Here is a 6,340-nt window from a genome sequence, read left to right as displayed (position 1 = left end):
ATGAGGGGCGCACGCAAGCCACGGGTGCGGGAGGGGCTCTGAGAAGAGAAGTGGGGTGAGAAGGGCAGCAAGGGTCCAGAAAGGCCGGGGATGAGGCAGGGTAGGGTGGTGAGGAGGAGGTGTGCGGGTGCTCGGAGGGAGACGAGGAGGGGGAGAGGCCTGGTGTGGAGTCAGCACTCCAGTTAGGTGGCATCCACGTGGACCCAGAAACAGCAGTGATGCAGAAAAGAGCCAGAAAACATACCGCCTGCCCCCAAAACAAGGTGAATACTTCTGTGGATCAGCAGCCGGGAGAAATGCAGTGTGCTAAGCAGGGCTGAAGCCAGAGCTAGCTGTGCTCCCACCTGGGGGCAGAGCAGCTGCCGGCCAGCACGTCCCGGGGAGCCGAGGACCCGGGCAGCGCTGCACACGAGATCGGAGCCCAAGGAAGCATCACTGCTCGGATGGTGCTGGACAGGAGCTTCACCTGCCCACCCGCTGGGTGTAGACTTCCATCAAGACGCAGGCCCTGGAGGCAGGGAGGAAGACTTGGACCCTGTCCTGCAATAAGAACACAGGCAACTTCAACAGATTCACACAGTAAGACTATTCTTGGATGTTCCTGATTGGCTGACTCTTGCCCCTTTCCCCCGACTCCTTCCATTGAAAAAAACTAGTTTTTAAAAAATAGACTTGATGTGTTTTAGAATAGTTGTGAGTGTATGGAAAGAAAAGGCAAAGTTACCTTATAGCAAAGGAAGGACTGAACTCAGATCCCTCTGAATGTGGACACTCAGTGTATGTTCTTTTTACTTCAAGCCTTCTCCCTAGAGAGAAGCCGTGTTACCCGAAAGAGCCTGTATTCTTCTCAAACACAAAAACCAGTTGTTGGACGAAAGGTATTGTTTTATATTTTGGGGGAACAGGCTGGCCCTGATACACTCAGTTCACTGAATGCAAGGGGAAGGGGCATCTTTCTGCATTTTTGCATTAGTTATCACACAGACGTAGACTCACTGCAGAAGCTGTGATTTTTTCTGGAAGGGTAGTGAGAAGGAGCATTGATTCCTAACTCACGCTCAGAAAGGAAAAAATCTGATTTTTAAAATTGTTTTAGGGATTCACCCTTCCCCTTCACAAGCCAGGAATGATGTTTTCGTACCGTGCCAAGCATGTCACAGGAAAGAGTTCCTTGCCTGCCGAATGGTAGTGCCCAGTTGTGTGTTCCTGTGATAGATAAATAAAATACCTAATCATGTCCTGACCCTTCCCCTGGCATCCAGCAGAGTGCCAGCCAACTGTATCCACCTACCCCTGGCCAGGCCATAACTCCAAGTGTTTCTCTCCAAGGAGCCCTCTGATTCCAGACAGCATTACTGCTCACCCAAATGTGGCGCCTCTCTTTAGAGTACACATTCTTACTAGATTGAGGCATGGCCGTGGGACTTCTCTGGCATCAGGGAAATGTGAAATTCTTGACAGAAGCATTCAAAGACAGCCTGTGGCTCACCAGATTCTTTTTTTCTGCCCTTGAAACAACAGACCCACCCCCAGATAGTGCCACTGTCTGCCTGGGTCCTGAGTGGTCTGAGGAACAGAGCCCCTGATGGAAACACAGCTTGTGAGAAATAAACTTTGTCGTTTTAAGCCAGTGCCAGTTGGAAAGGTGTTTGCGTTGCAGCACAGCCTAGCTTATCCTTACCATCCCTCCCTGCCTTGGAAAAGCTGGTTCCCTGTCCAGGCACCCTAATGTCAACCCAGATAGCAGGTATGTTCCATCCAGGTACACAAAATTCCCAAGCACCTTCTTAATCCATTATTTTAGAAGAGAGAACAATTCCCAATTATTTAAAAAGCCTCCATCGTGACAGAGAGGGGTTAAAAAAAATTAGAAAAAATCAGCTCTGTGGAGACAGGAAAACAGAGGAAGAAAAGGGTATCTGCTAAGTATGCAATTAAACATCACACTTAGCTAACTTTCCTTTCCATGAGCTTGCTGAAATTATAGCGGAGGAAAAAGGTATAAACTCATATGGATAAATAAAATGGAAGCTGTTACATCAGAAGAGGAAATTTAACAAAATGTTTGGAACACACAAAAATGAATGAAAAAAGTCCAATTTTTAGCAATACGGGGAACTACATAGAGCATGAAAAAAAATCCCAGTCCAAAAATCAGCTACAAAGCTGATGTATTCTGTTTGACTACATCAATGAACAACTACTTTTATTGTTTCATTTTTTACATTTATCTCTCTTTTGGTATTCTGGTGGTTTAGGCTATGGACCTAATTTTATCTTTTTTCCAGATGGTTATCTAGTTATTTCAATAACATTTATTGCAACATCCATCTTTTCTTAAGTGACTTGAGAGGTCATCTCTGTTATAAACTGAATTTCCATACAGACTTGGGTCTAGGCAATCGGACGAATGAAAGAGAACTGAGCATCAGGGTTAGTCAGTCAGTTCAGTTGCTCAGTTGTGTCTGACTCTTTGTAGCCCCATGGACTGCAGTCCACCAGGGTTCCCTGTCCATCACCAACTCCCGGAGCTTGCTAAAACTCATGGCCATTGAGTTGGTGATGCCATCCAACCATCTCATCCTCTGTTGTCCCCTTCTCCTCCCACCTTCAATCTTTCCCAGCAACAGGGCCTTTCCTAAGAAATCAGTTTTTCACATCAGATAGTCAAAGTATTGGAGCTTCAGCTTCAGCAATAGTCCTTCCAATGAATACTCAGGACTGATTTCCTTTAGGATGGACTGGTTAGATCTCCTTGCAGTCCAAGGGACTCTCAAGAGTCTTCTCCAACACTACAGTTCAAAAGCATCAGTTCTTCAGTGCTCAGCTTTCTTTATAGTCCAACTCTCACATCCATACATGACTACTAGAAAAACCATAGCTTTAACTACACGGACCTTTGTTAGCAAAGTAATGTCTGCTTTTTAATAAGCTGTCTAGGTTGGTCATAGCTTTTCTTCCAAGGACCAATGTCTTTTAATTTCATGGCAGCAGTCACCATCTGCAGTGATTTGGGAGCCCCCCCAAATAAAGTCTCTCACTGTTTCCATTGCTGCCCCATCTATTTGCCATGAAGTGATGGGACCGGATGCCATGATCTTCGTTTTCTGAATGTTGAGTTTTAAGCCAACTTTTTCACTCTCCTCTTTCACTTTCATCAAAAAGATCTTTAGTTCTTCTTCACTTTCTGCCATAAGGGTAATGTCATCTTCATGTCTGAGGTTATTGATATTTCTCCCTGCTATCTTGATTCCAGCTTGTGCTTCATCCAGCCTGGCATTTCACATGATGTACTCTGCAGATAAGTTAAATAAGCAATAAGCAAGGTGACAATATACAGCCTTGACATACTCCTTTCCTAATTTGGAACCAGTCTGTTGTTTCATGTCCAGTTCTAACTGTTGCTTCTTGACCTGCATACAGATTTCTCAGGAGGCAAGTAAGTATCAGGGTAGTGGTCGCCTTTAGGGGAAGGATGGGAGTTGGCAAGGAAGATGGAGCAGAAAGGCCTCTGGGATGCTTGCACAACCTGAGAGTGACTACATGAGTGTCCATCTTAAGGAACCTCTATACTGTTTCCCATAGTGGCCGCACAATTGAATTCTCACCAATAGTGCACAAGGGTCTCTTTGTTGCACATCCTCACCAGTGATTGTTATCCCTTGTCTCTTTGACAAGTTGATCTAAACGTACTGTGGTGGTAGCTCATTATGGCTTTGATTTGCAATTCCCTGAGGATTAAGGATGTTGCTCATCTTTTCATGGACCTGTTAGCCATCCATATGTCTTCTTTGGAGAAATGTCTCTTCACATCTGCCCATTTTTTAAATCAGACTGTTTTGTGGTTTTTTTTGCTATTGTGTTATATGAGTTCTTTATATACTTTGGTTTCATGTTTTACATTTCAGTCAAATCTATTTGGAGTTAATTTCTGTGAGGGGTGTGAGATAGGGTCTAGCTTCACTCTTGCAAACAGAACTACCATATGATTCAGCAATTTCACTTCTGGGTACACATCCAAGGGAATATTACCATCTCAAAGAGACCTCTGCACTCCCATATTCACTGCAGCATTATTTACAATAGCAAAGACATGGAAACAACCGAAATGTCCATTGACAGATGAATGGGTAAAGAAAATGTGAATATATATACAACAGACTATTATTCAGCCATTAAAAAAAAAAGGAAATCCTGTCTTTTGTGACAACAGGGCGTTATGCTAGTGAAATAGGTTCGATGGAGAAAGACAAATATCATGTGATCTTACTTTCATGCAGAATCTAAAAACACTGCTCTCATAGAAACAGAGGGCAGATTGGTGCTTGCCAAATAGGAGGGGGGATGGGTAAAGGTGGTCAAAAGGTATAAACTTCCAGTTTAGGATAATTAAGCTCTAGGGATATAACGTACAGCATGGGAGCTATAGCTAACGGCACAACACTATAAATCAACTACACCTCAACAAAACTTACAAAAAAATGTATCAGCAAATTTGGAAAACTCAGCAATGGCCACACAGCTGGAAAAGGTCAGTTTTCCTTCCAATCCCAAAGAAAGGCAATGCCAAAGAATGCTCAAACTACCACACAATTGCACTCATCTCACATGCTAGTAAAGTAATGCTCAAAATTCTCCAAGCCAGGCTTCAGCAATACGTGAACTGTGAACTTCCAGATGTTGAAGCTGGTTTTAGAAAAGGCAGAGGAACCAGAAATCAAATTGCCAACATCTGTTGGATCATGGAAAAAGCAAGAGAGTTCCAGAAAAACATCTATTTCTGCTTTATTGACTGTGCCAAAGCCTTTGACTGTGTGGATCACAAGAAACTGTGGACAATTCTGAAAGAGATGGGAATACCAGAGCACCTGACCTGCCTCTTGAGAAATCTGTATGCAGGTCAGGAAGCAACAGTTAGAACTGGACATGGAACAACAGACTGGTTCCAAATAGGAAAAGGAGTACGTCAAGGCTATATATTGTCACCCTGCTTATTTAACTTCTATGCAGAGTACATCATGAGAAACGCTGGGCTGGAAGAAGCACAAGCTGGAATCAAGATTGCCAGGAGAAATATCAATAACCTCAGATATGCAGATGACACCACCCTTATGGCAGAAAGTGAAGAAGAACTAAAGAGCCTCTTGATGAAAGTGAGAGTGGAAAAGTTGGCTTAAAGCTCAACATTCAGAAAACGAAGATCATGGCATCTGGTCCCATCACTTCATGGGAAATAGATGGGGAAACAGTGGAAGCAGTGTCAGACTTTATTTTGGGGGGCTCCCAAATCACTGCAGATGGTGATTGCAGCCATGAAATTAAAAGACGCTTACTCCTTGGAAGGAAAGTTATGACCAACCTAGATAGCATATTGAAAAGCAGAGACATTACTTTGCCAACAAAGGTCCATCTAGTCAAGGCTATGGTTTTTCCAGTGGTCGTGTATGGATGTGAAAGTTGGACTGTGAGAAAAGCTGAGTGCTGAAGAATTGATGCTTTTGAACTGTGGTGTTGGAGAAAACTCTTGAGAGTCCCTTGGACGGCAAGGAGATCCAACCAGCCCATTCTAAAGGAGATCAGTCCTGGGTATTCTTTGGAAGGAATGATGCTAAAGCTGAAACTCCAATACTTTGGCCACCTCATGCGAAGAGTTGACTCATTGGAAAAGACTCTGATGCTGGGAGGGATTGGGGGGCAGGAGGAGAAGGGGACGACAGAGGATGAGATGGCTGGGTGGCATCACCGACTTGATGGACATGGGTTTGGGTGAACTCCGGGAGTTGGTGATGGACACGGAGGCCTGGCGTGCTGCAATTCATGGGGTCACAGAATCAGACACAACTGAGTGACTGATTAGTGATTGGGGCACCATCTTTAAAGAATTCTGGTGGCTGTCATTTGAGGGTCAGTGAATAATGGGATCCCAGCCTAACAAAGACTAGAAAGCCATGCCTCCTGACCTGAGACAGGGAGGCACGTTTACCACAACAATCCAGTTTGGCAACTAGAGTTCTCACCTCTAAAGATTTGGAACAATAGTTAATTGACCATTAAGTTCCCCAGAAATGAAACAGATGCTGGGGAGCCTACGAAAGTATTGCTTGATGTGTATAGGAGAGAAAATTCTAAGAGTGCTGGGAAAAAACCTGAGTCGCAGTGATGGGAATTTTCAGCTTTTTACTCAGTTCCCAGACCTAATCAGGCCACACACCTGGAGCTCTTTTCAAGCAGATCTCAGGGTCATTTGTGTAGCTGTTGCTTTTCCAGAAGAACCTACTTCTGGAGTGACAGTGCACTGGGAGAAGGGAAATACCCAGCCTTCCAGGAGTCACCATATGCT

The sequence above is a fragment of the Capricornis sumatraensis genome, chromosome 20 (genome assembly GCF_032405125.1).
Source record: "Capricornis sumatraensis isolate serow.1 chromosome 20, serow.2, whole genome shotgun sequence".
NCBI lineage: Eukaryota > Metazoa > Chordata > Mammalia > Artiodactyla > Bovidae > Capricornis > Capricornis sumatraensis.
Note: the sequence above shows the minus strand (reverse complement) of the source record.